This window comes from Charadrius vociferus, unplaced genomic scaffold (genome assembly GCF_000708025.1).
Source record: "Charadrius vociferus isolate BGI_N301 unplaced genomic scaffold, ASM70802v2 scaffold43, whole genome shotgun sequence".
NCBI lineage: Eukaryota > Metazoa > Chordata > Aves > Charadriiformes > Charadriidae > Charadrius > Charadrius vociferus.
The window spans coordinates 6,153,370-6,175,542 of NW_009648043.1; the positions used below are offsets into that span (position 1 = coordinate 6,153,370).

At 38.8% G+C, this 22,173-nt stretch overlaps 1 protein-coding gene across 1 annotated transcript in view; it reads right to left on the bottom strand.

The window, feature by feature from the left end:
* Positions 1-22,173, bottom strand: part of CPED1 (cadherin-like and PC-esterase domain containing 1) — a 147,778-nt gene that overhangs the window by 25,343 nt on the left and 100,262 nt on the right.

Sequence of the window (22,173 nt, forward strand, 5' to 3'; positions counted from 1 at the left end):
TTGTATGCGTATCTGCAGTCATATGGAATACATCTGTGGGAAATGCCCTAAATTAGATTCAGGAGATACAGGTGCATAAAAGAAAGAAAAAAGAAAAATTCCAAGGGAAAAATGTCAAAAGTCAGAGAAATGGTAGATATGTGTGGGTTCTTTTGTAGAGGTGTCCTGTCCTCTGCTTAGTGCTCTGTAACTAGGGAAAGCTGTTACGACAAAATGAATGGCACAATATCTTCTAGTGTTAAACTGTGATGTTGTCTTGGAGCCTCTGGGTCTGGACACACTGTACAGCTATTTGACAGTATTACTTCAACTAACATTAACATCAGAAAGCTCCTACCTTGCAGTAAAACAATTTGCACAGAACTTCACAAGGAAGCCCGAAATTCCTGAATATGCTGCCATTGCTCTCAACATACTGCCATAAAATAACTTAACAGGGATTTTCTTGTTCATACCTCTGCCCAGGGAATGTGTTTAAACAAACAGAACTTGATTTTAATTGCATTCCTTGGACAATATCATTAACAACAGTTTCATGTGGCTGGTTTATTGCCAATCACAATCAATCTGCAGGTCAAACTACATCACTGATTCCCTTTGACTTTGTGGTGTTTTCAAAGTATGCAAACCATGAATTTTAAAGGATGCTGACTGTGTTTAATATGTCATTCACATCTAAAACTATAGGGTCAGGAGAGATCGTGAATCACTGAACAAGATGATTTGTTGCATCTTTGCTTTTGCGGGAGATCAATCCTCTATCATCACTGGCATATTTAATGTAACATGCAAAATGAATATGCAGCAGCTACAGATTTACCACAGCTCCACCAATGTACAGTACATTAAGAGCTTTTCTAACCACCTGCAGAGTTTTTAAAGTTTTCTTCAGGTGCTGCAGTGACATGACATCCTTCTTGCCTTGCCCAAAGATGAAACATCTTGTGATCTCAAGTATGTTTACAAAAGATCACTCATGGCAAAGATGAGAGCCAGACATGTAAACTTAAATGACAGTTCTTGCTCTGTGTCTGTTCTCCCTGCAAACCTTCATTTTTAGAAGGCAGACATAAAAAGATCCTTGAAATGTTTGGACTAGAATCAAAAGAAAAATACCCCTGTATTATATACTTCAGTGCACAGTTAGAATCGACTGTTTATGAGATTAGTTTGGCATTTTACTAGTAAACTTTCTTTTATCTTTACAGAAGATTTTTCTGGATACCAGCAAATAAAAGAGGAATAAAGCTTTCCTCTGTACATCTAGATAGCTTTCAGTCAACATCAGTTGATACTTAGAGAGTGAACCCTTCTGGAGTCCATCTGCTTTGTGAAATGAGAATTGTTTTTGTTCTGACCACACTACAGTGAACTTGATTCTTCGTAAAGTTTTAGCCTTTAAGAGATCATGCAGATTTTTGAGCCTGCTACTTTACATTTTTCTCAAATTATTAATTTGGAGCTATTAATGCATATGTTACGTCATTTATTTATAGTCTAGGTGCCAGATTTAATAAGAATTTTGTTTTTTTAGCTCAGCTTTCAATAACTGCATTCTATTTCCTCTCAATTATATACTTATGCATATGCAGACATAGTTTCATTCAAGTGTACATAAATAAAAAAAATAAAATACCAGTTTTAAAATCATGTAGATATGTGTGTGTGTGAGAGAGAGACAGATAACCAAAGCATTATAAAGATGATCCACACTCATGCAGCCAATATCATGGAATAAATGTCATAGAGGTAATACCATTGTAGTTGGAGTTATGCTTTAGATTAAGTGATCTAACTTAACCATTAATGGGTTTTTAATTGCTGTTGTATCTTTTTACTACATCCACCCTAATGAAAGAATGATTACTCTGAAATTGCAGTAATTGCCTACAGAATTTTTCACTTTGAGGGTGGTGAAGCACTGACACAGGTTGCGCAGAGAGGTTGTTGAGGCCCCATCCCTGGAGGTGTTCAAGGCCAGGCTGGATGGGGCTTTGGGCAACCTGGTCTAGTGGGAGGTGTCCCTGCCCATGGCAGGGGGGTTGGAACTCGATGATCTTCAAGTTCCTTTCCAACCTAAACCATTCTATGATTCTACGATAATAACCCCATTAGCTTCCACCAAACTGGAAGTAGTTAAAAGGAGAAAAAGTAAGAAGCCCACAACTTTCCTAGGAGAAGTCATATCGAATAGGGATGATTTGTCCATCGGTCAGTGCTTCAGCAGTAGCAGAGCACCATATAACAAAAATAAAGTTACTTTTAGGATCTAAAGCTGCTGTTACCTGTCAGCTCAAAAAGACATTTTAAAATAGGAAGGTGGGAATTTCAGAATTTTTCTGGAATAACCCAACTCTGCCCATTCAAAGCTGTTGCTAAAACTGTCATTTTCAGTGGAAGTAGACTTATGTTAATGAATTGAATGCTTTTGAAACTCCCACCCAGGATGCCCGTATCTAGGCTCTCCGCTCAGCTTTCTCAGTAAAAGGCTTCTTGCATTTGTGTTAAAACCCCTAACAATCAATGGCAATGGTGGGCTCAACACTTCAGAAACCAGGTATTTCTGCTTAGATATGCATGTTTGAAATTGCACCCAGCACAAATCACTGAAGACCACCCCTACCAGACTAACAAAGGATCAGCGTATCAGAATATTTTAAACTAAACAACAAAAGAAATATACTGAGCTCACAGGAATTCCTTTTAGCATTGCACGCAACCAACATGTAGCCAAAATCCTGCATCTTTTTAACATCCAGAGCCCACACGTTTCTGGAAACTGGTGGATGAGATAAACCTCATTCACTAGTTCTTGGCAAAGAAGGGAGGAGACCTTTCCATCCATTGAGCTCTGACCCTGCAGTCCTTCAGCCAGCGTTGCCCATCAGCCTGGCAGGTCACCCAGTCACCTCCCCTAAGGCACCACAGCTCTGCCTCATCTTATGATGCTGGCGGGGCTGCCTTATTTCTTTGGACTGTTTACATTTTAAACATGACAGAACAAAGCTTCCTGTGAAAGAGGTAATTTTGAATGCTTTTCTGTTGGCCTTTGTAGGCTTGCTGACTTAACTTTATTTGATCCGGTTCTATTTAAAGTGACCCGAGTTTCTCATGAAATCCTTTCATCTCTCTTTAGTCCATCTTTTTCTACTATTTTACACATAACTAAAACTGGATGAAAAGTGATTAAAAATTATGCTATGGAAGGAATTCTAATAAAATTAGTCAAAGAATGAGCTCATGAAATAGTGAAATTGTATCTTATTGCTAGGGAATAAATTGTGAGCAGATGGATTAGTTCCACTCTATCAACTTTATTAATATGGCAGTAATAAATGAAGGAACAGTTGGCATATTGACTTCTATTCAACTGTCTCCTTCTGTCCGGCTGCATTATTCAGTGATAGATGAACCTCCAAAGATTCGGAGGTTCAGTATGGTTCAGTTCAACACTCAAATTAACTAGATTGAACTGAAAGTCCTGGGTGTACAAAACAGGTCGAGAAAGCTCTCCCAAGTGGTAGAGGTTTTTTCTCCTTTCTCCCTCTTGAGTTAAAAGGCAGTCTCCCAAGAAATTTCAGTTCACTACTGCTTTTGGCTGGGAAACAATGGCTAGTATTATTCATCAAGCACTGTCTAAGACATGGATGAAGACATTGCCTACATCAAAAGACACACAAATCCATTAAACAGAGAAAACAGGATTAATGGGTTGAACTTATAGAGTAATGTGTCTACGTGTTGCAGCTATGTTTTAAAGGAAAGAAACTGCCATCGCTATGTTTTGTAAGGAAACTAATGTGTTCCATCTGCAAAAATGGGATAATATTTCCCCAATGAACCCAAAAGCACTGCCACAAAAAACACATTAAAAGACTATGAGATGCTCAGTTCCACAGGGATCTGGTAGGGGCCATAAAAACACTTTAGAAAAGGAGTCTGGGCACTCACAGGGTTGGAACATGCAGTGCACAGACATCAGTAGGAGACTGGGAATGATACAAAGCTGAGATACTGGCCATATTGTCAAGGCATGGTGGAGACATCAGAGAACAGTCTGAAATGTGGACAAAGTGCAGCCATCAGTCTAAATTGCTTTCAAGTTCTTAATAGCGCTATTCATGTTGTTGCTATAGTTCTTATTATTTTTTCTTAAGAACACAGTACCATGAATTGCAGGATTTTTCTCTCTCAATCACAACCCTGCATAGAAAATTTTTTGGGGAAAAATGTCACAAGCTTTAACCAGTGACAGAAGAATGTCATATCTACACAATATCTTTACAATATCTGCTAAAGAGCTTTTGGAAATCCCAGTGGGTCCTTCTTTACAAAAGCAACTGCCTCAAAGCACATACAGATTGTATGGGCAAATAAATTTCATCTTGACACTACAGCAGATGGAAAGTGGCTTCCTCTGCACTGAGAATGCTAAACTCACGGAAAGCTAAGGAACTGGTTTGAGAAATAAGCACTACTTACAGAGAGAAAATATTGCAAGTTTCATACCACTATTTTAATATATTTTATGTGTGCAGAGCATATAAAATAATCCCTTCAATCTATGAAGGGTTTTGATTCAATCCCATTTTACACCATGTTTAATACTGCACATGATGTCAGTTAGACTCTCCATCTGCCTTCCTGCTCCCAAATAGTCGATTGTTCAAAAAGTTCTGCGTTTGTGAACCACAGAACAAAAATATTCTCGAGGGCTAAAAAGCATGACTCTCAATCTAGCAGAGACTTGTGAATTACAATTCTGAACAGTTCAGGGATGCAGCAGAATTAGTTCAAGTAAGATGGCTGAATGTGAAATCCAACTCCATTAAGAATAAATTATTGTGAACATAAGTTTTGGAAAATATTTCAAACTACCTAAAGATAATTACATCTCTTTTTTTTTTTTTTTTTTTTCAATATTTGAAGCTAACATCTGCATGGATTTTTCAACTGCTTTCTTAGCAAACCTGTTTTCCTAATGAAACTAATGATATTCTTCCCAAGCAAGAACACTGACGATTTCCAGTTTGTATGCTTTAGAAACTAAAAACACAAAGCAAGAAAAAAAGGAATGGAAAGAATTTAGTGTTTCTTCCTCCCTCAAAATGAAGATAAAACAGGAACAAGGAACAGCAGATAAAAGGAGGCTATTTTAGGTTCTGGTGGGTTTTTTTGTTTAAAAAGTGAGACGGTAATGTTGACCTGGAGACTTTAAGAGCTGCATCAGTTTTGGATTCCCACTTAGTCCTTCTCTTTCCCCCCTATCTTTTCCCAGTGCAAGATCTGAATGTGAATTGACTTGAATTTTGCCAAGTCCGCTATCTGAGGATGGGGAATAGCTGGAGAAAACCATGTGCTTTGACAGTGCAAAAAGTAAATATTTTATGTGATAACCAAAGGAATTATTAGGTATTTATGGTTCTCTCTTAATAAAGTGCCGATACGGGTCTGACTGTTTTCCCTGGTAATTAGGTAAAAAAATGTACTATATTAGCTGGGAAATCCCACAGCCCTGTGACTGTTTTTAAGGTGTATTCTTTTCTACCCTCCCACGTTCAGGGAATATGACATTCACAGTTCACATTGCAGAGAGATCTACACTCTACACCTTCCTGTGTGCAACAGGCGCTTGAGCTCTAGCCCTGTCCCTTTGATTTTAGACTGAGACCTTTATATCACAGCCATGCTGAACACAGTAGAACTTCCCAGACTGAACAGATAATCACTACATTCAGAAAATATGGAAAGATATGAGAGAAAGAATGAGTTGAAAATTACTGTTCATTCATGAATTCTGAAATTGAAATGCTCTGACAATGTATGCAATGCATTGGAAAAACGTGTGTTAGCCAAGGACTCTGTGCAGAGAGCTATACATCTGCTAAAGCTCCTGTTAAAGCTGCTTTTCACAGTAAGCAAGGCTTGCAGATTTGAACTCAGAGTCTTGGGGGGTACCATACCAAAAGTACTTCTTTCTTACTTTTAGCAGGAAATCCTGTAGATCTTGCAAAAACATCTATTAACTTTATTTAGGGTCTGGGGCATACTGAGGTTAAGATTCCAAGGAGAGATTTAGGGTGTTTGGGTCCAATTCACAACTCTGCATCTTATTTTTTGTATCTGCTTGGTCAGATGACTTGGACCTCCATCCAATACTACTCACACCTGTAATGCATCATATTAAAACTCTCACAGTTTCTACTATTCTCCTAAGTGCCTAAGTTTCTTCTAGTGGCCATAGGCAAAACCACCTCTAGCTCATCAGAGCTATATTAGTCAGCCCCTCTAGCCCTAACAGAGTTCAATAATCCCTTTGCCAACACTGCTTGATCTGATAGGCGTTCTCAGGACATGCCACTATGAGTGCGTGGTGCACAAAGCATTAACTGGTATTTCCCTGGTAGAACACTTCCCTGTGATATAGCAAACACAGTCTGCAGTCCCTCTCTTTGACTGATTTGCAGCAGAGATTTCAGTTCCAGCTCCCAGTGTCTTCCTTCCAGTCAGTGGGCTACAGGTTATTCTGGGCAGCTCTCTCTCAGTCTCTCCCAAGGAAGCTGTTTGCATTTGCTTTGCACATAAAATTAAATGCTGACTCGTAAAGAGCCTTGAACCTGCTCCACCCGCGGGCTAGATGTGTGTAAAGAACACAGGGTGAAACTGGATGGAGGGAGCACCACCAGGCTCCCTGTTAACTGTTACCTGAGAAGGGACTGACTGAAGGAGGTACTTAACTCCCTGAGAGCGCACGTGGCAATTCAAAGAAGAGGACAGGCTCTCCTGTAACCCAAGGCTGGATGTGTAACTCCCAGAGAAAGGTACACTTAAGATACATTCCTTTCCATATGATTTTCTGCAAAGCAGTATGTCTGACTCACTAATCACTGTGCTGGCCTGTGTAGAATCTTATTTTTACATGCTGAACTCTTGTATTTCAAATTTTAAAAAGGGTTGTACCCAGACACTGTTTTGTGTGTGCTTCCCTCCCCCAGTTGTATCAGAAGTTCTACTAAAAAATCTATTAAACCTTTCTCTGCGAGCTTTGCCTCACTAACACCCGCTATGCAATGCATAAGGAGTCCAGTTACACTTGGATATGGTGTTTTTCCCTAGGCCTCAGGATGTTTAAATCTCTCCCTTCCCAACTGATTGCCCTGGATTCTCCTGCACGTCCCCTGAAGATGAGAAAAGGAATGTGATACTGATTTTTTTTTCAGCAAAATATTAATGATGAATAGCAAGCTGGTGACTGCCAAACAGAACGCAAAAGAACTAAGTTCTGCAAGTCCCATTCAATAGGAGCACTGATTTTGCTTCTTTTTTATTCTCATTAAAAAAAAAAAAAGGAATATTGGGCTTTCCTTTCTTAGTCTAAATTGAGCTTAAATTGGCCCAAAGAATTGAAAAGGTGTAAGTGAGCCAAGAACAGACTGACAGCAAGATTTCAAGAGCTTTGTTACCTTGGGAAAGTAAAAAAAAACAAAGCCAAGAAATAATAAATAAATGGACTAAATATATTCATTAAAAAATCCAGAAAAGTTTATTATTTTATTTATTTTGTGTTGGCTACAGGGTGAATTAAAATGGTTTTTGTTTAAGCAATTAGTGCACACACTGCTTTATAAAGAAATTGCTCTCTGTGGCATACTAGGTTTTGGAATACACATCAGAGCTGTGCATGGTCTGAGGACCATTGAGGAAGCCACTAATACAGGCTCAGAAACACCAAGTGGAAGACTTCTGAAGCTGTTTTCCCAAAAAAACCCCAGCAAGTTGGGGTTTTTTTGCCAAAAAACCCAGTGAGTTCCTGCCTTTCATGTAAAGACAGTCTACATATGTGTGGAGGCTTCACTCTAATGGAAAGCACGCTTGTATCTGGTGGACAACAGGAGGTATTTCCCTTTGCATATTTACAGCCTGCACTGACGCACATGTTTGCAGAGCCCAAGCACACGGCCAGCTTCGTGCAGCCATGCGCTTTGATGTCGGCTGTCTTTAATGGTGTCCCAGGGAACACACAGGGCCAGATCCTGAGAGAAGCTGTGTTGAAAACCTGGGATCATTCAAGCCATCTCCCCAGAGCCGAACATCCTCCTCTTCAAAAAGCGATACCCCCGGTGAAAGGACCTGTGCTTGCTTCCCAGGGAGAGTGGCACAAATGGTTTGCCTGCTCAATACCCACTCTGCGCTGAAAAATGTCACCCAGGTATAGATGGGCAGAGGGACACCGAGGTGTGCCACGGGACCAGACCTGAGCCTGCGCATGTCCGCTCTGCGGAAGGCCAGCTCAGCCACTACTGCTCCTCACCTGAAAGGTGCCGAGAAGAAAAGAGGCATGTGAGATAGGTGCGCGCTGGCTGCAATGCCCCCACTTGGGCAGGGACGATCCCTGACGCTTTGCACCTTGCCGGCAGCTCTGCAGGAGGCAGGTCACAGCCGCTGGCAGCCCCACAAGGAGCAGAACAGACTGTTCTGTATTTGGCTCTCTTTTTAAAGTGGCCTTCGATGAAGGGCTGAGCTCCGATAAAGGATCCGCCTCCGAGGCTTTCCTGGCCAAATATCAGACCCTTTTCTTATTAAGACATTAGGCTGTTTGTTTAAGTGAGTCAAGAGACAGGTTCAAAGATCTTGAGAGGGTACACTTTTAGGAAGAGAGCATTTACACAAATCTTTCTAACTGTAGTCAGCAAATATTTTATGAAAAATCTATTACTGATGTAAAGTTTGGAGCCTTGTTGCATACACAAGGAAATGCGAGGGCTAAAACTAAGAACATGTAAATGACACTAGAGAAAGTCTCGGTGCAAATGTTCAGGACAGAGGGACAGCGCCAGGATAGGTCTGCATCCCACACTACCCATAACTCAAATTGAAGCTACTTATATTCAGAAGGTGTTGTATAAACCTGTAGTAGTGCAGAAGGGAACACTGTGACTTTTACTCCATTATGTATAACCAAGACTGAGAGAATGCAAGGATTTAAGAAGTGGTAGGGGTTTTTTCTCCTTTCTTCCTCTTGAGTTAAAAGCTTCAGTAAAAATACAATACTTAAAAGGAAATCAGTCAACATCGTTTGAGATTAAAGTTTCTTGGACAATGCACACAATGAAGACTGTATCAAAACAGAAAAGATAAATGTATTTATAGACATTACCATTTATACTTCCCTTTTACCACACCGTGGCTTGCCATGAAAAGAATGAAGTAATGAAGGACTGATTCATCTTTGAAAATCAATACATATTTCATTCAAAAGAACCTTTGAGTTGGAATATTTTCCTTGCTGTCTAACAGCTATGTCCAGCACTAAATTTTACATATCCCCAGATACTCATTTAATATACACAGCTGGGAGACAGAAGTAAGACAGGCAAATCTGGTTTTGTTGAACACCTACAAATCTGGCCATGTAGTAATTTATTTTCTAAACTATAATGGGGTCAAAATTGACTCTAATGAATTTGTGGCACACTTGCTGCTATAATCACAGAAGTGAATTTCACGGATTTTTATTAATCATGATCTTTTTCAAAAGATACTGATTAAAGGTTTGCCTTCTGGTGCGTAGCAGACTGAAAATGCAGTCTCCTTCCAGCTTGATGGCTTACTGAGCAGCAGACTGCACGCAGGTAGCTTTCACACATGGGCAGAAACAGATTGCATGCAGTTAGTGCCAAATGAGCAGATTGAAGTTAGAATTCACCCAGCTTTCTCCAACAGCCTGCTCGCAGTAATTTACTACTGCATGTCCTTTTCATTCAGCTAAAGTAATCAAGCAGCCACTAGTTGAACAAGGCCCCCCTCACAAAACCCAACTAATTACTTCTGAAAACTGAATAATGTGCTTAGTGACAATGTTTATTCTACTGCACATAAGTGATGCTGAGCTGAAGCCTTGCTTTGGTAAATACAGAGATCACATTAGCACAGAGATGAAGCGCAGTGGAAATAGAAAAAAAAATTAACAGTCGAAATTTAGGCTCCCTCAACAACGCATTAAGGCAGTTAATTACAGCTTATTAATAACCCAAGTTTCCCTGACCTACACAAGTAGTTTTTTACAGCAATTTACTTTCCCGAATAGACAGACGTCTGGAAGATTTCTGTGATTCACTTCAGGTCTGGGGAGCAATGAGGAGGCAGATAAATGCAGCCAGTGCAGCACTACAAACATAACTGAATCAAAATGACTCAGATTGTTCCCCCCCAAAATGTGAGAAACACGTTAACTACTGTTTTTCTTGCAAGGACAGAGGCTACACTTGGATCTGGGCAATGTTCCAGGCCCAGGCGGTGACCCAACCTACACTCGCCAAGATTCAGCACTTCAAAGAAATAACTCCAGATAGAACTAAGGACTCCTCCACCTTTCTTATGTGTTTTGAGTCAGCTTATGAGGCATTTTATGTTTAACTTTCTTGTGTTCACTAATAAAATGAATTGCTGTAAATCCAGGCTTCTGCAGATGTGGAACAAGTTTTTCCTTGAGCAAAGTAGGCATGGATACATTCACATCCCATAGCAAACCCTCCCACATTATAACTCACATTGTTTTCCTGACTCGATACGATTATTTGATTACAGGCAATGCCCCCTGAGCAGCTCTGTAACCATGGGTTGAATATTATCTTATTGTTTAAATATTTTTGCCTAGACAGATCAACAGTCTAGCTGATGGATTGCTCTTGGCCTGCCCATACTCCTGGTCGTTAACCAGCTATTTTTCGTCTTCCTAGGTAAGATACTGGATATCTTGCGATAGGAATTTTGCTCAGAGTGTTTGCTCAGTAGTAACTCAGCAAAACCACTACAAATCCTGAACGAAACACACAGCTCAGATTCCCTCCAGTGCCAGCTCTCTTCCATGTGGCAAAGGGCCGCCAGAACTTACTGCGGACACCGAGACCCTGGCCTTGCTGCAGATTTGGCTGTTGCGGAAAACTAAAACATTTGCAGTTCGAATCAAACTCAGAGGATGTACTACAGACAAAAGGACTGAGATAATAGAAGGGACCTATTCCAGCAAATATTAGGTTACAGTATATTATAATTTAGCATACATTAGATACCATTATATACACTGCACTGTAATTATATATATATATATACATGGTAGTAATTTAACAACAGTTAAATTAAGTACTAGTGCAAGGATTTTGTCATTTTGCTTTTACTTCTCTTTAGTTCCCTCCTTCCACATCCTTTCCACAGCCTTTTTATCATTTGACAACAGTAGAGATTGTATAAACTTTACAGTCTTTTTTTATAGAAACACACAGATGTGGAGTAATCTTGCTGTGCTGATTCTACCATACTGATCTTTACCCTCCAGCTGCTAATACCCCTTTCTCTCATAAAAATGGTAGTTCTGCATGACTGAATCAGGGGAGGATACTTTTAGGAAAGTATTTATGTTTGATAACTTCTTATTTCTTTTCAGTTACTTTCTTTTCATATTACTAACATGAGGAAGAGAGTGAGAAAGCTTGAGGGAAGACAAGAAGGAGGAAAGGGAAAAGAAAAGGACATGGGTTAAATAAATGGTAAATGAGTTTCTTAGGGTACATGGCTGTCTAGATGTGCCATGTTATGACAACTGAGTAGAATTGCTTAAATAATTGTTTGCAATTGCTAAAAAATATTAGGAAATACTTCAAAATGCCTCTATTTTGCAATATTAAACTTGCCCTCTATTGTGTTGAAAGCATTACATAGGAGGAAACAACTCAAGATTGACTGCTAGTCCGAAAACACTGTATTACTATTTTCATATAGACTACAGTAAAAAAATATGTAGCAGATAAACTATAGCTTAGAATTTTGCACTGCAAAATGTCCATACAAAGACTGATCTTAATGGGCCACCACACAGAGATTATGGTGATTAAATAACCTCCTTCTACTACGCTGATGAACTTCAGCGTCTAGCATACTGGGTAATTAAATGCTACACAGGTCCAACAAATGACCTTAATGCAACAATGAAAACCCAGACACACGGAGGGTCCAAATGGCCTTCACATTGCCAAGTTCAATGGCTTGGGGATGACTCTGGTTTCTCCTGGTAAAACAGTAGAAACCCCTTCACTGTACCGGAGTGCAAAAGCAAAGCTTCATGTAAATGAGGCTTGGACATGCTGTAAGGCGTCTCTTGTAAAGCAAAAATGTTGTCTCAGTCCTCTTCTGCCTTTCTCACCCTCCAATAACTGACTGAAATTGTGAAGTGAGTTTTGAGTTAAAGCCGAACGAAAGAGGTGTTATCATTATTTATGAGTGCTGGTGGTCCCCTGGCAGTGTGCCATTCATAATCAGTTTTTATAAAAAGTTGGACATTTCCCAAGATTTTTTTTTCCTGTCTTCTAATTCACCTCAGCGGCAACTGTTGAGTTTGATTACCTCAAAGGTCCACAAGGCTAATGAGTACCTCTCCACAGCAAATACGAGTTCCAAAAGCAGTCTCTATCCTTTTACAATGCTTAATAGTGAATGCCTCAAATGCCAGGAGCTAATGCAAGGTGTAAGTTCCCCCAAAAATACCCATTTGTGTACCCTACCAGATGCAGCTTACATACAGAAGATTTTTTCCAACAGAGCGACTCTTCAGATCTGCTTGTCCTTCTTTTCTGAAGTACAAGCTCCTTCTCTGAAGCTTTCCTCACACAGACAGTAATGGTATAAAAAAGATATAATGTCAAATCATGATAGATTGTCAGAAAAATGACAAATGAAGCAAAAGTATGCTGGTCATAACTTTATAGTGATTTTATCTGGAACAACTTGCCACTTGCAACATCCACATGTGCAGTGTTTAAGGGGCTGTCTGACCACATGTTTTTGCTCCACATCTGTCAACTAAGAGCAGAGATCTGTTTGCACAGTGTAGCGCTCTGGAACACTGTGATACTCCCACAAGTATTTCTGGCTTATAAAGCAAGAAATGAGTTACCTTGAGGCTGTGGTATGTTCATCTGTGTTTTATAAGTTACAGTTGTAACAGTCTTCATATTTTGTAAATTATATTAGTTACTTCAGATGACAAATGATAGAATTTCAAAATGAAAAGGCACTTCTAATCATTAATATAAACTAATATATACAGCTTTGAATCTTTCACGTCATAATGATTTGCCACAGTCAAAGAGCACATCTGACTTGTTTTATACCTCTTGAAAATGTGTATCTTCTTCCATACAGTTCACAGAATCACAGAGTCACAAAATCATTCCAGTTGGAAAGACCTCAGGAGGTCTCTAATCTAACCTCTGGTTCCATGCAGACTCAGATATGAGGTCAGACCAGGTTGCTCAGATTGCTTTGTCTATTCTGGTCTTGAAAACCTCCAAGGATGGAGCCTGCACAACACTCCTCTGCAGCCTGCATCACTGGACTGTCCTCAAAATGAAAAATGGTCTCTTATATGTTCCCAGCCTGAAACTGTCCTCTTTCAATTCATGACCATCGGCTTTTTTTTCTGCTGTGAACGTCTTTCATAAAAAGCCTGACTCCCTCTTCTTGGTAACCTCCTCTTAGATATTGAAAGGTTGCTATTAACTCTTCCTGAAATTTTCTGCACTTTGGGTTAAAAAAGACCATCTTCCTCAGCCTCCTTCCCAGAAGGGAAATACTGAAGGCCAAATGTGCCCTAAGGGCTCTTTATGCTGTAGCTTGGCATGCACACAACCACCTGAGACCTGATGGTGTTGAGATTCAAATTACAGGTAGATATTCCTCTGATGTTTTCAGTAGAGGGTGATTAGTAAATATTCTGGGAATTTATAAGTCCAGTGGAAAACACAGCTAAGAGATGTCTGTAATCTCTAAGACCCTAATGAGTAGTGCTGAGATGGAGGAGAGGCAAGTTCAAATCCTCTACGCGCTAATTGCTGGGAGTTCAGTTAGTGGTTTAAATGAAAAATCTCCAGTGGGATAAGCAGAGACTAAATCTAAAGTAGTTGGTTGTCTGGCATGGGGATTCTGCTCCACTTTAGGCAACTGTTTCATAGATTAAAAAACCCCCAAATAATAAACATATTTTTACTGTGAGCTGTAAGTAGAATTCCTAATTTAACCAACGGCACAATACTTGTTGTCATGAAGTTTCATTTGAATGATTGCAAGTTTGACTAGTCCTCTATTTGATGTCACTAGTATTTTAACTCCCAATTAGATAATTTGCAGCTGCAACTAAACTGAGCTGCAATTTAGCACTTACTTGGAGTTTACAATTAAATCTGGTTATCAGTCACAGTACTGGTTTATAAAGACAAGACATTTTTAGCAATACAGAACTCAAAACATGTATTCATTTATATCAGCCTCTGCCTGCTTCATTAGGGGAATGGACATGGTAGTTCCATTTGCAGAACAACCTTTACAAATGTTTTATAGTAGTTTTCTGTGTTGTGTAGTTTGACACCAAATGTGATTTATTAGAGACTAGCAGTAGCATGAACCATTATAAAAAAAAACACAAATTAAGAAAAATCTATTACAAACACATCTGCAGTTACAGCAAAGGACTTAGCAATCAGTCACTGCAACTAAAGTGTCCTGAACAATAAGAGTATCGAACAAAAATGTCTCTCTCCATTTTAAAACCTGGCCCAGTAAATTAATCAACAGCTTATGCATGGAAAACCAGGTGTGGCAGCTGCGCAGATAATGGGGGGGAGGCTTTTTGACTGTCTTTTTACTCCCCAGAACTGCTTGCTCCAGACAATCATTGATTTTTTATAAGGAGTAACTAAATAACAGCACTTCTGCGGTTTAATAGATGTGATTCCCTTAGCCGGACAGAGAGCTGAGATGTGACAAAAATTCCCAGTTCTGTTGCAAGAGATGGAGCAAGCAGACAGGGTAAGATCCTGTTCTTGGTATGCACATGCATACGGTTCCCATTCACACCTTCCTGCTTGAGGTTCACACGTTTAAGGTTGAGCACTCATACCAGTACTTTGCTGGGTTGAGAACAAAATACTCAGCATTGTGCAGGAACAACCGCTTCCATTCCTGCAATGGCTGGTGTTGCAGGAACAGAGATTTCTTTCTGTAGTATCTTTATTGTAATAGCCCCATTTCACCGATAATAGCCAGGAAACTCACAGGTCTTTTCTGAAGCTGTGAGACAGTCTGCAAAAATTGTGGCAAGACGGAGTACAAGCTCAGCAAACATCTTTTTTCTCATCATCACCTAAACTATACTTCTGGTTTTAAAGTTATCATGATCTCTCATCCTTGAGAAGGAGAATAATAGGGTTGCTATTGACTTTGAGAAGACCTGTTTTCTGTAATGTCTGGATGGCATAGGTCAGGTTCTCCAACTCACTCCTTGGAGGACTGCCTTTCTCCATTCACTTTACTGAGGACTCTGAGGGACTAATGTTGTAGCTTAGGCATCTGGGAGACATTTGGGCAGGGATGAACACCTCTCGCCATTTTGTTCAGAGGATCTTCAAACACACTACAGACATAGGGAATTGAGATAAATATGGAGCATTTAGGATGACTATGAAATCCAAAGTTGTCTTAAATTTTTTAACTGTAACATTTTATGATAGAGACTAGCTATCGCCACAAGAGTATTGTATCATTCATATCTTGGCACGTAAATTGATGCTTTGTTCCACACTCTTGTTTAAAGGCGTTGTAAGTTAGGAGCCAGCAGATGAAGCCATTTTTAGTGAAAGGATGGAGAGTAGCAGCTCCAGAAGTTGATTTGGAGCATGCTGAAGTTAATAGCCTTCTGGAGGAACCAGAATAGTGCCCTTTTGCCACAGAGGGAACTTACTGTAAGCATCCCCCTAACACAGATGCTCCCATGAACAGTTAATGCAAAATCAATGTTCTTATCAAGAGGAATGGAATTAATCCAGGTCCTTATCATTACGAATTAAGTTTCCAAGCTTCTTAAAGTCCAGCGCTTGCTCAGCAAATTAAAGCGTCAAAACCACATCCAAAATCAGGTGTATGATCTTCTTTCCATCTTGATGGACACCTACCCCTAAGACTTAGACACCATCCATTTCTTTCATCTTTCCAGGAAGACAACTTTTCCAGACAGTCCTTACCTCCTTTCAAGCTTGGTATTTATAGTTTAAGGAACACTTTTGAAAGAGCCCAGACTAGTATGTTGGGACTTGAGAACTCAAAGGAATGAAAAGAAGAAAAAGGTGTATTTTTGAACCTCTATACTGAATGTTTATTTGCTGTGCTGTTCATATTATTCTGTTGCAAAATAATAAAAGCAAATCATAATATTTACAGATCAGCTTTAATATTCCAAGTGTTTTTGAACAACTTATAATGTGTTTCACACCTAAAGGTAGGGAACAGTCACAAAAGTATGTGGCTGGAGCAAATCTTTATAACTTCATAAGGTGAGGGGTGAACAGTTTGAATTTTTATTTCATAGAGACTAAAGACAGAGCCTTCAGTCTTATCACTAGTGGGTTTATTTTTCTTTTGTTTATTTAAATTATAAATGGCATTCCTAACAGATGATAAAACCCTGGATGAAGGGTAAAGCCTCAAGGCATATAAAGAAAAGTAAAAAAAACCCCACAAATTTATACTTTCAAATAAAATTATTATGGGAAAAGTGGTTTCACTGTTCAATTTCCTTCATCACCAGTCGTCTTTTTTTTTTTCCCTTTTCTCTTCTTTCACTTCCTTTTCCAAAACAAATCTTTATGCAAAAATCACATTACCTCTTCAATGACTTGACCCTATACTGGTAAGAGTTTTAGGAATTTTCAGTGGGTAAAGAGTCAGATCCAACACAGGTCAAATCATTTAGGAACATATGCTTTCATTCTGCTGAAATGTATATATATGCATGTGTGTATATATATATGTATACAGAATATCCAGCACCCCACAAGTCTTTAACTTCTGAACATCATATCATCTTCTGATAATCAGTAGTCACAAAGTGGCACCAGATATGACAGCAGGTTTGAACTACATGTATCTCATGCTCACGGATGCAACCAACATCCTGCAAAGGGAGTTTGTACCACATTCCCTACCTCCTGTGAACACAAGACTGATGTAACTTTGCATGCATGAGTTGTCACTCATATTTTATCAGGATTGCTCAGGATGCAAGTTATATGGGTTAGGTTTCATCTGATCAAATATTAACAGCTGAAACACAGACACTACATCTTTACAGCTAAGCCATTCAGACAACTAAAATAGATATTCAAAACAGATCAGCTGAACTGTGCCTTAAAACTGCCAATTTTTCCCAGCTGATTATAAGGGCATCCAAAGGAACACGCTCAGTTGTAGAGCTCCACATTGTTGAAAACAGAAGTCAGGTAAGATGGATCCCATCCACAGTGTACAAACTGAGAAAACTTCTCAAGTCACAGATGGCTTTCCCTTCCATCCCACCACCATATATTCATTTTTGCAGAGAGTGAGGACTGAGCGAAATATTTGGTACACAGGGTGAACATAAGCTGTCAATTACCAGAGCACCCTTTAGAAATGTACACAGTAGTTCTTCAGGGACCATGTCAGCTCTCTGGCAACTCATCATCAAACACATTTTTTTTAAGCATGCCACGAAGTGCAGAGGCAATCCACAGTACTATCCTCATGTTTTCTACTGTCAAAAGAATAGGCAGCAGAAGATACTGTTAACATTTTTTTACAGCAAACCAAATATAAAACTTAACGGGCCACAATATACAGCAATTTCTTTCACAATCTGTAGCAGAAGCACTCAAAGAACATATGAGCTTTGAAAGGGCTTTGGAAACAGTTAATAGTGGGCAATAAGCCACAATAATGAAAAACAGAGCTTTGAGGCTAAACTGAAAACTGTACTATTTTCAATGTCTTCCTTTCAAAGGGAACAACAAAATGCGTTCTGAAGAGACGGTACTCTTTCACATTTCTTTTTCAGTGGATTTACACATTTTTCTGGGCTTCTATCTAAAACTGATGATTATTAATTTAATTTATTGTAAACCAGAAAAGAAATAACCAAATTCCTATTGAGTGTGGTGTACCTGTAATCCATGACTCAGTTGGCCATCTGCTTTTTGCTGAAAACAGCCACAAAACACAGACTTATTGAAGTAGAACAAAACAACTATAATGCTCCATTTTCTTTTTCTGAAATACTGTTCTTTCTAGCTGTCTCTGTCTCTGTCTGTATTATATATATATACACTGTCTCTGTCTATATTAATGAACCTCTCAGACAGAGCCTGGTCTATAATGCCTCACCTTAATTCGGCTTGTAAGGCATTTAAACTCTGTTGAACCTACAGAAGGGGGAATGAAGAGTTTCTTTCTCAACTGAAGACCTGGTGGAATAATTATTAAAGAAGGTGTGGGTGATGTATTGACTCTGCTTGACTCAGGGTTTGTGCCCGGAAGAGGTCTCTGAAAATGTCCCTTGGCTAAGGATATCACAATTTCACCTATCTGGATCAAATACCAAAGTTGCATAATAAAACCCATTGCTATTTTGGCCTTCCATAGCTTTTGTCAGCGGGATCTTCCCACACAGAAGGACTGACTTGACATTTTTAAATTTCTATGTTTATTTTTGAAGTCTTATCTAGGCTTAAAATATGATGCCCAATAATTTTTATCATTAAAATCAACATTTTTGGTGATAGACCAGCACAGTCTCAATAATTGAGACTGTTTGATCTTTCACTTACTACTAATAAGGAAGCCCTGAGCCCTCCTTCACTGGATTAGAGCATCAGGCAGAGTGGAGTGTGTGTAGGTAAAATCTGTAACACAGTTTTACAAGAGGAAAAAAGGCAGCCTAACATACTCCTGCTTAATGATGCACAAGTGTGTATGCAACCACAGTCCAAATATTATTTTCAGAAACAACCAGATAGATGATGCATCTAATAAATTAACGAGCACCTTGCCAAACTATGTTCAGCTCTTCTGGTACCTACATGTTAATACATGTTTCTGAGATGAGAAATGTAGCATCATTAAAATTGAAAAAAAAGTCATCATTTCAGTATTTGCATGTGATCACAGGTCTTCTTTTTGCAGCTGTTTTTTTACTGTTTCATTTCTGTCCTATTTCTGTTCTGTTGTTTCAAAATAACAGAGCTTTACATACTCTGGCTTTGTTCAGCACACTAGAGCTTAGTATAAATTTCACATATGTGACACAGATGATGTTAATAGACATAAATGTCCCCTAAAGTGGTTTTCCATATTTACTTTGGAACAGATGTTTTACCTCTTTTTGTGTCCCTGGACAGTGGCCATTCCATAGGACTCTAACTGAGATACAATAGGAGATGTGTGGCTAAAACATGTTTTGTTCAGCAAATGTATCATCCTTTCAGTGGGAATTACCACAATATCAGAGGAAAAATTTTATCTGAACAGGAAAGATATTAATAATTTGCTTTCATTGTGTACAATTGACCAGAAATGCAGAAAAAGTGTTAAATGCTTCCTATGACTATGCTGTAAAAAAGAAGTTAATTAGAACTTTACCTCTTGTGACAATATATAGCTTCTCATACTTGTACACAGCAGTTATTTTCAGATAGAAGAGGCCATTTCAAACTAAACGCCTTTGTCTGTCTTATCAGTTTGGTGTTATGAATCCAATATGGAAAAAGATCTCTAGAAAACTTAGTGATTATTGATGAGGCTGAATTTCTGGAAAAGCATTAGAGCAGCAATATGTAGTTTGAGATCACTTTGCTAGCAAGTAAAATACATTGTCTGAAAAGGTCTTTGTTTTCTGCTACATCACAATTCATTAATTTAAACTGGGTAGACATAATAGCTCGCTTTGAACAATGGATTAAAGTAATTGCTGTCTTTGTTTTTATACTTTTATGTTGTTCGTAACACCACAGTTCTGTTGATCTCCAACAACCTCATAATTCTTCAGCAATCATAAATGAAGCCTTTATTCTTGAGCCCACCTTCATTTTGAATTAAAATCTGTATCATGATTTTGTTTTCAATTCAGTGACTTCCTTTTTCGAATTCTGCTTTCATTTCCCTAATTTCCATATGTATGGTTTCATAGCTTTGTAAAAGAATGTTTACTGGATCAAAAACGAGGGAAAAGTCTCATTGTTCTAATGATGGCATCCATCCCAAACCGTATTAGCTATAAATAATTGCTTCCTAAATTGCTAAGTTGGCAAGGAACATCCTGGTTTAAAACCCTCTTGACCTTTATCTTTACAGAGAGAAGCATTTGTGAGATGATTTCTGGCAATAAGAAGTCTCTAAATTATACTTCTCTCTTGTCTCACTGCTTTAAAACTGAATGGAAAGAGAAGAAGCTCTTAAACTCAGATATGTGAGATACAGATACAGCAAATCATTAGCAGTTCGATTTTATTTCCAGTTTAGGCTAAACTAAATGCACCACGGCACAGCTTTTTACAATAAGAGTCTGAGTTGTGAGAATCACAGACACGCAAGCAGCAAAGAAACCCATGAGGTCATCTAGTTCATCCTCCCTTACTGAGGCAAGATCAAGTTTACCAGCAGTTTTACTAATCTCACTTAAAGTCTTCCAGTGAAGGGCATTCCACAATACAGCTAAAAAAGTCTGGGAGAAGCCACATAATCTATTACTCATGAAATGCTAAGAAACAGCAATGGGTGAAAGGAACGAGAAATAATATACTTTGCCAAATATCTGTTTTCCATTTATTATTTCTTCTTTATAGGAATTTCCTTTGTTTCATAAATGGATCTATAACTAACCATTATTAGAAAGGAATGAATTCACAGAGCAAAAAGCAATTCTCTACAGATCTGCAACTATAAAGTTAATTAAAACCAGCGCCATAGAAAAGAGACACTGGCATGAAAGAGCACATGAAGGTTTCAGAAAAAAGTGAATCCAGAATTATAAACCAAAAAAGATATTTAACCAAAAGACCCCATATCAGAAAACTCCAGATTATGTATGCTCATCGCAATTAAAAATGTTAAAAAACATGACTTCATGTAAGATACTGATTACTAATCCCAGTTACTTTTATATGAATATGACTAAAAATCAAATTCTTCTGAGTGGAGTTTTTGATTAAATGTGAAATGAAGGAGTACATAGTATCCTTTGGACCTTAATGAACTCTCTCTTTCAAAATATCAGAGTAATGGTAGAGAAGCAAGATGAGATTTTTTCTTTCAATGTGATGGAAATAAACAGAGGTTTACAGAACTTTAAATTAGAATTATAAAGAAATAAAATGTATAAGAATAGAAAAACAGTATTAGTGAATGTGCTCCCTCTTCTCTGCTGAACTTCTCTCTATGAGAATAGTAGGATATATCTTGTCTCATATTTATCTTTAGATTAAGGCAAACTTGGCACAGTTTCTATCTTGGTGAGTGGGGAGCTGCAGTCGGGCTCGGCAGATGATGCTCTTGGCTTAGAGTGCCAAAGGTCCAGAGGTTGAAACCTAGCTGCAGGCATGTGTGGGATACACACACAGCAAGTCAAATTCCCAGCTAGAACTATGGTTCCTGCTAATTGGTTATATAAACTTGTACATCTGACTGCCAGCTGGCAGGCACAAAGTATTATCTATGGTATTGAGCAAAGTGGAAGTGCTACAGTCAACTCAGACCTTCAAAGACAGGTGCAATTCTGCTAGATGCAGTGGAAGTACTCCCTGGTCTGCTCCCTGCGGCGCGCACACACAAAGGAGGTGAAAAAGCTGTGTTCACAAGAATAACAGAAAAACTAATATATTATGGGATGGATTCTGAGTTGAAATGTGCCCAATGTCTTTTACTGAACTGTGTAGTGATCCATGTAGCTGAGGTATTCTCAGTAGCCTTTGCACTCAAACTGAGTTTCGTGGACTCTAGACCCATGGACTCATAGAATATTTTAAGTTGGAACGGAATCTAGGAGGCTCAAAGCAGGCAGAGATGTGATAACTCACTTTTTGAGGGCTCCTAAGTAAATTAAATTCCAGATACTGCAGTCTAGTAGACCTGGTTAATTTTATTTTGAAATCATCTCTGAGCATTTATATGAGAAGTGACTCCACCTCTGCTGAGGAACCAGTACCGAATAGCTGACCAGCAGCAACTGAAAGTCAAATAGCAGAGAACTGGTCTATCCCACCATTTGATTAACACACCTCTAGTTGAAATTCTCTAAGTGAAAGGTCTGAACCACTTCTG